This window comes from Stegodyphus dumicola, chromosome 7 (genome assembly GCF_044657685.1).
Source record: "Stegodyphus dumicola isolate Sdum_Otavi_A_Nest chromosome 7, ASM4465768v1".
Lineage (NCBI taxonomy): Eukaryota > Metazoa > Arthropoda > Arachnida > Araneae > Eresidae > Stegodyphus > Stegodyphus dumicola.
In genome coordinates, this window is record NC_140774.1 from 89,827,030 (window position 1) to 89,838,799 (window position 11,770).

The following is an 11,770-nucleotide window of genomic DNA, read 5'->3' on the forward strand; positions in this document are numbered from 1 at the left end:
GATTCTTTAATAAATTATAATAATATTGCGAATAAATCAGAAATATCACTTCTTAAAGAAACAATTGGAAAGTATACCCGAGAAGTTGCTAATAAAACCTAAACAAATTCTTGAAATTATGCAGAAACATAATTTTTAAAGGCTTTAATGTTATGCACATGCATTTAGATTTTGAAATATTTCTTAATGATTTTTTGTACTTAGTAAATTACAGGTATCATCTTTATAACAGGTATCATTTATAAAACAAAAAAACTAAAAACAGCGAAACATTTCATTATAAATTTAACATATTTTTACTGGAAAATTCATGCATAGAACAGCTTACAAACACGTACGTTTCACTACCGTATTGCAATGTTTTGAAGTAACAAACATGGACGTCACTTCTTCCGTGGAGTTTCATTCCCCGATAGTGGAGAAAACTGCGAACCCTCCCTCCTTCTATTCTAACCTCCTTGGTTGCCACCGTGTAGAGGGACGAGTGTAGGTTGTTTCTATGAGCTCCGGCATTTTCCTCATTAGAAGCGGAAATATTCAGCGGATTGTCTTAATTTTAATTGCTATGTATAGCCAAGACGTTCAGCTTTAATTAGACACCAAGTTCGTCAAGATCGGAACATCCAGTAATTACTAAGAGACTAATTACTGCCTCAACGCGTCGTGCACGTGGTAATTCATATCGAACTATGCTTCCAGATTCGCATAGCAGCCGCCGTTGCCCGATGTCACTGGTGTTTAGTATCGTCGGATGCGGTATTTTACGCTGAGCAATTTGACAGTAATTATGTATGTGTGCGGTCAATGGATGCCGAGTAATTGATTTTTAATTGCTTTTACAAGGTTTCACCGTGAACTTTGACCTTTTCCCGTCCCTACGGTCAGTTAGAAGCATTCGACCCCCCGTCGCCTGTTAACCCGAGTGATTTCCTGTTGTCAACAAAGGGAGAAAGAGGTACTGTAGGCAATTAAACGAATCGCTAATTAAGCCCCTAATTGGCCTAGCGATTTTGTTCAAACGGATTCTTCTGATTCAAGCCATGGGCTGTATGAGATTGTAAATTTGAAGAAGATCGGTCTGCTACTTCAAAAGTTACTGTTTTTCCGGCATTACCAGGACTTAGGATTATCGTCTTCTACAATAGTGATTAATGCAGTGTGTGTGTGCTTTTTAATTAATTCTGTGCCTGTGTTTATCAATTGGATTACTCCGCAGAACTACCTATAGTGTACAGCTGATGCACAGAAGAAGTATCGCAGCCAAGCGCATTTCTCTGCAATTTGCTTGCTAGTCACTATTCATTATAGCACTCAACATTTATGTAATAAAATGTACCTGTTACATTCAACCCAGCAACAATACCAGTATTTGCTAATAATATACAAGGCATTTTTGCGGTGTTCTTAAAGTGGAAGTGTGTTTTTGTGTCAAATTAACGTGAAAGTTATGTACGTAGTACGGGTGAAAAGTGATTTAAAGTGTTAACGTGAAAGTGTTATCAAGTGTTGATATTGCATGGTGAAAGTGTTTTCAAGTGTTAAGTGATTTACGCGAAAAGTGATTTAAGGTGTTTACGTTCCGTCAACGGTGATTTATAGTGTGATTTAAAGTGATTAAAAGTGATCCAAAGTGTTAACGTGTCTGCAATTTGCGTGCTCGTCACTATAGATTATAGCACTGAAATTTATGTATTAAAATGTACCTGTTACATTCAACCCAGCAATATTACCAGTATCTCCTAATAATATACATGACATTTATGTGGTGTTCTTAAAGTGGAAGTATATTTTTGTGTCAAATTAAAGTGAAAGTTATGTACGTGGCACAGGTGAAAAGTGATTTAAAGTGTTATTAAGTTTCGATATTGCACGGTGTACGTATTTTCAAGTGTTAAGTGATTTATGCAAAAAGTGATTTAAAGTGTTAACGTGAAAGTGTTATTAAGTTTCGATATTGCATGGTGTACGTATTTTCAAGTGTTAAGTGATTTACGCAAAAAGTGATTTAAAGTGTTTACATTCCGTCAACGGTGATTTATAGTGTTACTTAACGTGATTAAAAGTGATCCAAAGTGTTAAGGTGTCTTCAATTTACTTGCTGGTCACTATTGATTATAGCACTCAATATTTATGTATTAAAATGTACCTGTTACATCCAACCCAGCAATAATTCCAGAACTTTCTAATAATATACAAGGCATTTATGTGGGGTTCTTAAAGTGGAAAAGTGTGTTATTGTGTCAAATTAACGTGAAAGTTATGTACGTGGCATAGGTGAAAAGTGATTTAAAGTGTTATTAAGTGTTGGTTGATATTGTATGGTGAAAGTGTTTTCAAGTGTTAAGTGATTTACGCGAAAAGTGATTTAAAATTTTACGTTCTGTCAACGGTGATTTATAGTGTGATTTAAAGTGTTTTAACGTATTTAAAAGTGATCCAAAGTGTTTACGTGAAAGTGATATTACGTGGTGAATTCCATCAACACTGATTTAAAGTGATTAAGGTGATACAAGTGTTAACGTGAAAGTGATATAAATGTGTTATTAAGTGAAAAGTGCTCAACGTGTATCGGTGATTCAAGAATGACACGTAACTCATCTGCACAGTCGGAAGGAGAGCCTCAGATGCAAAGGTCGGATTTCGATCCGCAAGAGATACTCGACAGTGACCAAGACCATCAAGGCAAAGTTCACCTGCTCTACGAATTTATAAGAAAGACAGCCAGCACTCATAGAAGGGGCAAATTCCTCCTACCTCAAGATCTTCGTGAGCGACTGCTATGTGCTCTGGACGCTCTGGAAACGCTAGCCTTGAGAGGCCCACACCTTGCAGAGAGTCCAATCCTAGCAGACATAGGAGTAAACATGTCGACGGTTCTTTGTTGTGAACTTGCTCACTCGATTCAGCAAAATGCAAAAAGACAGGTGAAGCAGCTCCATGCAAGCAAAGATACTATACAGCAGGATGAGCACCCGGTTATAGAGGGCAAAGATGGCCAACCTACGTACGCGCAAGCGGTAAAGCGGAGATGGAAAAGGAAAGTCACGAACATGCCGACACTGCTGATCCTCCCTAAACGTGATGAACAGAGTGCGGATATACGCGGGGTACTAGAAAAGCATGTCCAAATTGAAGATTTGTGTGTCAAACTTCGGGCATTACGAACTTAAGTAGTGGAGGTGTGGCGGTGCGATGCAACAACAAGGATGAAGTACAGAAGATAAGTCAGTTCCTAGCTCAGCACGATAACCTAAAGGATACAGTACGCACGCGTATACCACGGAAGAGAACACCGAAATGCACAATCGACAATGTACCGTACGGCACCTCGGAGGTGGAAGTACAAGAAATGCTACAAAAGTCTTGCAATCTTGGGAATGAAGAGTGTAGAGTTCTCTTCAAGCGCCCGGACAGAAGGAACAGAGCCACAAAGTGGGTGATTGAATGTACCCCTGGTGCCTTTCATGTCCTCATGTCCAAACGAAGATTGTTCCAAGGATGGAGGGAACATAGTATCTACGAGTTTACAGGAGCCAAGCGCTGTTTCCGCTGTCAGGACCTGGAACATACGTCGAAAGACTGCTGCCACAGGCCTTACTGCGGAGGCTGTCATGACATTAACAAATGTAAGGCGGACTGCCCTGAATGCATTAACTGCATCATAGCAAACAGAGATTCAAAAGTTAAAGTGGATACACACCATGCAGCGTACGCAGCAAACTGCCCAACATTCCATGCGCACATCCAGAAGATTAAAGCACGTACTGACTACGGCGAGGACAACTAATTTAATAGCCCAGCAAGCAAGGCATCGTCTACCTACTACAACAGCCAGTTCACTTAATAACAAGCGCAACTCTCTAGGAAGCAAGTCAAGTATTTTCAGAGTTAGTAATTTTACCTTAAAAGTCAATTAATTTACAAAAGTAATGGAAGTGAATTCAAGAACAGAGGAAAGCAATGTGCTCAAGTTTGTCCAAATCAACCTCCAAAGAGCGCGCGCGGCTACTGCACAGCTAGTGCAATATGCTATGGAGGAAGAGGCGGACTTCCTTTTAATTCAAGAACCTTTTCTTTATGCAGGGCAAGCAGCAGAATTTCCCCTCCAATGGACCGTCATCCAGGATTCAGGAAGTGAGGGAACAAGAGCGGCAGTAGTTTGTTGCCACAGCAGATGGTTGCCAGTTGTGCTAGCAAAGTCAAGAGACATGGTCACAATTGCAGTCGAGGCTATGGGACTGAGTGTCCTGGTCACGAATGTTTACATTCCACCTACAGTAGACGTTTCTCCCACATTAGATGCCTTGCAGAATATCCTTACGTCCTACCCGCATGCACACCATGTATTGGCAGGAGATTTTAACTCTCATGCGGAGGACTTCGGATATCCGACCACAGACACAAGAGGTAGAGAAGTTGTGGACTTCGTTGCATGCAACGGACTCATTCTTCATAACGTGCCGGACAGTCTTCCGACCTTCGAGACCCAAATGGGAAAAGGATGGCCCGACATCACTCTGTCAACAGTGCGTCTGGCTCAGAAAATACAGCACTGGACCGTAAGTGACACTCCCTCAAACTCGGACCATCGCTATATAACGTTCCAGATAGGTCAGCCACATGCGCAGTTTATGAACAAGCGTTATAGAACCAATGGCAGAAAATTAAAACAACTTGTAAGCAGGCTAGGACCAGTACTAGAGCAGGTGGACGAGGCACTTATGAAATGTCAGAACATAAAGGATGCTGACGACTTAACCACCAGAATGATACGAGATATTCAATCTATCTGTGATGCCACCCTAGGCCTGAAATCACCAAAAGTTTTAAGAGTGGCAAACTGGTGGACGAAAGAGCTCCGTGCACAGCGCAGTCGCACCAGGGCACTTAGGCGTAAGATGAAGAGCGAAAGAGACCCAGACAGGAGGCAAGCCCTTAGTGTTCTTTATAATAAAGAGCAAGCTCAGTACAAAAGAGCAATTGCAGCCGCAAAACTTGCCAGCTGGAGGGAGTTCTGTACTAAGAATGTAGAAGTCTATGGTGCTCTCCACAAGATAGCTTCGAACAAAGTTTACAGACCACCGGAGCTAAGAGCCTTTGCAGGGCAGCAGGCTGGACACATAACAGAAATCACGCTCAGGACAATTCTTGACGCCGTACTTCCGGAAGAGGATATTACAGATCCGTCCGACCACCAGGCTTATACGCTGCACACATCTGTCCCAGATGATATGCCATTTACGGAGAAGGAAGTCTCCGCAACGATCAAAATTCTCCCGAAAAGTAAAGCCCCTGGTCCGGACTCAATAGACCATCTTGAGAGCAATACATAAAGCAAGATCCGGCTTTCTCACGCGTTATTTTAACAAACTGCTAGCACTGCAAAGCTTTCCGGAACCTTACAAAACGGGGCAGGTTGTGCTCTTTAAGAAAGAAGGGAAGGATCCAAACAGCCCATCCTCGTTTAGGCCGATTTGTCTTCTCCCGGTAATAGGGAAACTCTATAAGAAGCTCCTAGTCCAGCGGCTTAAATTTCATATGACGCAGAGTGGGGCAATCTCTGACGCACAATATGGATTCAGAGAGCTACGCTCAACGATTGCTGCCCTATCAAAGATAAGAGACTATATCAGCCACTTGCATGAAAGGAAACAGCATGCAGCGGTCCTAAGTCTGGACCTGCAAAGCGCGTTTGACTCTCTGTGGTGGCCCTCAATTTTAGAGGCACTGCACCAGGCAAGGATCCCTGATAACCTCTTGCAGGTTTTCAAGCAATACCTGTCCAATAGAAAGTTCATAGTAACACACACTGGCGGTGTCATAACCAGAAGCCAGACAAAAGGCTGTCCACAGGGATCGTCCGCGGGTCCAGACTTGTGGAATGCAACTTTCGATTCCATCCTACGATACGAATGGCCGTCCCATACCCAGATAGTAGCCTTTGCGGATGACGCGACCTTTGTGGTGGGCGGCAAGAGTAGAGATGAACTGCAGCAAAACTGCAATGATGTAATTGATACCTTCTCTCGGCTATGTCAGGAGAAAAAGCTAATAATTTCTGAGGCAAAATCGAAATATATAATTTATCATAAGCCAGGCCAAACTTTAATAAGAAACCCAACCATCCAGCTTAATGGGAAGACCATCAAAAGGGTCAGAGAACTAAAACTCCTGGGTATTATATTGGATGAAAAGTTCACCTGGCTGCCTCACCTTAAAGCCCAAAGAGAAAAGGCTCGCCGAATCGCAAACAATCTGCAAAAAATGCAAGGCCCGCACTGGGGCCTTCGCCCCAATATCTACAAGATACTTTACTCCACTGTCGCGGAGAGGGTCCTAACCTACGGAGCAGCCATCTGGGCAGCCCCGATGACAGTCAGAAAGGCAAAATTGCTAAGTAGTGCACAGCGACCATTTGTCCTGGCCATAACGAAGACCTACAGGACAACGTCGACTGCGGCCGCTTCGGTATTAGCAGGGCTTATGCCGCTCCCAATCAAAGCGCATCAAGAAGCCTCAATTGCAAAGGTGACGCAACTCCAACAGCCATGCACATATGGGGATACATGCTATCTGCCAGAAGTCTACGAAACACGCAGGTCCAAACTAAGCACACATCCGTCGGAATATGGACTGGGCATAAGGACTTTCCACTCACCAGCGTTAACCCCGCGCTTAGACGGACCAGGGGCCGTGCTTTATACAGACGGGTCAAAAATTGATAACGCTGTAGGCAGTGCCTATATAGCCTATATAAATGGAAACATAGCAAAGGAATGGAAGGGCCGTCTGGGAGCACAGAACTCAGTGTTCCAAGCGGAAGTAGTTGCCCTCACAAAAGCAGTGAAATGGGCAATTGACACACGGCAGAGTCGAGCTACGATATTTACTGACAGCCTGTCAAGCATTTATGCTATCAACAACCCTCTCCAGCGCTCCGCACTAATCTCGCACCTGCAAGAAGTCCTCCGTCTACAAGAAAAGTCAATGAGAATCCAAATTTCCTGGGTGAAGGCGCACGCCGGAATCCAGGGAAATGAAGCAGCAGACGCTCTTGCCAAGAAGGCTGCCCAAACGGAGCAGATTCAGGTGCCCCTGCCCCGGTCATGCCTAAAGAGGCAAATAGAGGAGTCCGCCATTGGAAACTGGCAGAATGAATGGGACCAAATCCCGCAAGGCCGCAGAGCATATGAGTTCCTGCCCAAGGTAGAGGTGGACCGGCTCATCTCATCGCCCTACCTCACGCGATATATAACAGGCCACGGCCCCTTTCCGACGTACTTTGCAGAAAGGGGTCTAGCAACAACTGATATGTGTGTTTGTGGCAACGTGGGCTCACCAGACCATTATGTCACGGAGTGCCCCTTAACAGCAGAATGGCACATAAAATTCCCAACTACCAATGTTCTGCCTTTCAAACGCCTTCTCATAAAACATCGAGGCACGCGGCAAAAGCTTAAATGCATAATGGCCAAACTAGGAAAAATGGGCATAGACCTCTGCAGGCCGGAATAGGGCACCTGCAATAAACATAAAAGCATCTTACAACTGTGAAGACTCAAGATGGTTGCAGGGCCAGGGTAATACCCGAGTAGTCATAGAAAGCCGTCCGGGTGCCCTGTCCTGCTGTCACCTGTCACCTGCCACTAGATGTTATCGCCCTGTGTTATATGTAAAGAAATTAAATATTGAAAAATCTGCATGAATATTTCTCGCATTGTGATAAAACAACGGTACCTAGAGCCATCAAATTTTGAATAACATACGTTTCCAAACCAATATGGGCATCTGGAAGCCCAAACTTGGAATTGGAATGTTTTTTATTATCTGATTGATATTTTGTAAAACTTGAACGAATTTTTGATTAACAAACTCAAAGATTTCAAAGCGAACAATGGCAACACAGTAAGCGGGAAAAAAAAAAAAATTACGTGCAAAGCGCAAAACTGTGTATCGGAAATTCTAAAGATATGCTCATTTTAAAATTATTTTGCGATATTGCTTTGAACTGAATTTTATGGTTTAAGTGTAAAGAACATTATATTTGGTAAAGAAAGGTAACACACAAAACGTTAAAAAAAGCCCCTTTGGACGCAATGTAAAATCTGAAAGCTTATTATTCTTTTTTTAAATTTTTACATGTTAATTTGAGCAGTTAATTCTGTTGCGGTTTGAATGTTATGTAGTGGTTCTTTTTTTAATCGAGTATTTTCCCCCCTGTGGGTTTTTGCCTTTTATCTGCATATATTACGGAAACGGAGTATAAAACATTAGTAAATTTATTTAAAGGTGAGGGGGGACCCAAAAGGGTTTCCCCCTGAGATAAATTCAATATACATATATAAAACCCCTCAAAAAGGTTTTACATTTTTCTTGAAAAGGGTAAATGAAAAAAATTTTCTTGTATGGTTCGTTTTAAAGTTGCTTATTTTTAATATTTTGTATTTCTTTTTGGCTCGATCCTAAAAGATTGGAAAAGCTGAGGTTGTGCAATTCTCTGATGTTTTTTAAGTGAAAATAGATCGACAGGCACATGGGCAAAGCCAATGCAGTGCGCAATGCCGAGTTTGTGCAATTCTCTGATGTTTCATTAAGTGAAAATAGATCGATGTGTACATGGGCAAAGCCAATGCAGTGCGCAATGCCGAGGTTGTGCGCGGTGACGAGTTTGTGCAGTTCTATGATGTTTTTCTAAGTGAAAATAGATCGATGTGCACATGGGCAAAGCCAATGTGGTGCGCAATGCCGAAGTTGTGCGCGATGCCGAGTTTGTGCAATTCTGGGATGTTTTTTGAAGTGAAAATAGATCGATGTGCACATGGGCAAAGCCAATGTGGTGCGCAATGCCGATGTTGTGCAACTCTGAGATGTTTTTTAAGTGAAAATAGATTGATGTGTACATGGGCAAAGCCAATGTGGTGCGCAATGCCGAGTTTGTGCAATTCTGGGATTTTTTTAAGTGAAAATAGATCAATGTGCACATGGGCAAAGCCAATGCAGTACACATCGATCTATTTTCACTTAAAAAAAATCAGAGAATTGCATAAACTCGGCATCGCGCACAACCTCGGCATTGCTGCATTGGCCATTTTTTAAGTGAAAATAGATCGATGTGTACATGGGCAAGGCCAATGTAGCACTCAATGCCAAGTTTGTGCAATTCTCTAATGTTTTCTAAGTAAAAATAGATCGACTTGCACATGGACAAAGCCAAGGCACTGCGCAACGCCAAGTTTGTGCAATTATCTGATTTTTTTTAGTGAAAATAGATGGATGTGTACATCGACACCAAGTTTTTGCAATTCTTTGAAGTTTTTCGAGCGAATACAGATCGTTGTGCACATGAACAAAGCGAGGCTGTATGTTATACCGAGCTGTAATGTAACGTATTTTATATGCAATGTTTAATGTGTCGTTTGTGTATTTCAAATTTGCATTGCTGTTTTAATGGCAAGTTATACTTTAGACATAATTTTTTATTGTATTTTTAATTGTTTGATTTTGATATGTTGATAATGCTTTCCGAAAAATATCGATAATCCGACGATCTACTCAAAAGTAGCAAAATTTGACCTTATAAATAACTTATACTTTTTTATTTGAATACGTAGTATTTGCTATCGCAATTGCACTTGATAATATAAGTTCATTGACAATATGTGTGTATGTGTGTGAAGCATTGCTTAGTGTTCCAAATTTGTACTGTTTATTTTCTTTCATTGTGAGAAATTTGATTTTTTTTTATTTGTAGACTGTATAGAATTCTAGTAAGACTATAGAATATGACGTGATTTAAGAATTTAAGAAACAGTGATATGAAAGCTGTGTATGATGTTGATCTGCAATAAAAATATTTATTATTTTTTTTTATTAATGTAAAGTTTAAAATTTTTAGAAAATAATGAAGATTGTCTACTTACGTAGCAACAAGGTAATTTGTAAAAATGATAAATTAAAATGTTCGATAATATGAATTTTAAATTTGTTGGCAACTACTCCGGTAAAAGAAAGAAAGAAAAAAAAAGAGGGAAAGAGTTTTTGATTCGGTGTATTTAATTATGGCAAAGCACACTAGGGCTATCTGTCTAAGGGGAGGGATGTCTTCGTGGAGGACTTTCTAAGGAAAACTGGCTCGTATACACGTTACACATGGGAAAAACCACGAAAACGCCCATGCAGCCAGCCCGTTCGCGGGACTCGAACCTCGGACCGAACTACCAGTGTTCAGCGACTTTACCGCTCGGCCGCTGGTGGGCCCCAGTTTTTGATTCGATCGTATTGGCAACAGAGAGAAACCAGACGAAAACCGTAGAACTAGCACATTTTTTTTTAGAACTTGAACTCGATTTTTGGTAGTTTTTGAATCGGCTGTAATCGGATATTGTTCTTTAAATGATTATCCTTTTAAACTAAAAATGTAAATAATATTATGTCAATATAAGCCCCCGCAAAAAAATCAAAATCATGTGTATGATTTATTTTACGTTGAATCATTCACAAAAGAAGAAGTTAGTATTTTTCTAGTAGCTATCCGGAATATAATTCAGCATAAAAGAAACCATCAAAGGTGTAAGTGTTATATTAATAGATTTAACGTAAATTGGAGTATATACTATTTTATTTAAAAGACACGCAATAATTTGTAACATTCTGATATAATTGCCGCAATAAATTTGATAATAAAAATTTTTTATTTATATAAATTCTAAAATCTTTGAAAATACTGAAGCTCTATGAAATACAAATATGAGAGACTGCGACGTTGTTTACCATTTTAATAACTGGTACAATTCACGTACTGTATTATTATAACTTAAAATATAAAGAATTTATTATACTTATTTCTATATCTATAGAGAATACATTGTGACGTCTCAATTTTAATCCCACCCATTTATGGACGTCACTTAGCCGCCTTCATGGACCTTATAAGAAATAGACTAACCCAGTGGGCGGGGCGTGCGTCACCGACATGTCGGCAAGAAAGAGTAGGGACGATCTGGTTTACTTTAACATTGAAAACCTATGGCGTTTGTATCACATAACTCTTTTTAATTATTAAATGTGATACATTGTATAGTAATGAGATTATGAAAGCTACAGTTTTTTCCAAATAAGATTTATTATGTCTATTAAAGCACTTTTTACTGCATTTCGCGCATTTTTTTCACGCGTAATTCTTGTACAAACATCTTTACTTTGGTAAAACGGTAAAAACTCTAAGCACAAAATTTATGAACTTAATTATGCGTAAAAATCAAATTAAATAAGATTGATAGTACGTGATGCTTTGAAATGAATAAGTAAAATTAAACAAGATCTGATAATTTTTTTAAAAAAATTTAATGAAAATTTTCAGGCAGTGATTTTCCAAACAATAATAACATTACAAAACGATCATATTTATTTGATTATAGGATCATTAAATTATTAACATTAAAGTGGATTAGTTATTTTAATAATTCATAAAATTCGGAGCAAAAAATTTTCTAAGCGTAATGAAGGGGAAAAAAAAGATAAAATAAAATCTAGAAGCACGTAAATTTTATATTACGCCCAAAAGGAACCTTTTTTTAAAGTTTTGTGTGTTACCTATATTTATTGAATATCATGTTCTTCGCCCATAAACCAAATACATTTGAAAACAGCATATCTTTAGAATTTCCGCATTGGAGATAAAACTGCTATTTTCCGTACAGTGCTCGCTCTGAACTCGTTGAGTTTGTTAATCAAGAATTCGTTAAAGTTTTACAAAATATGAAATACATTG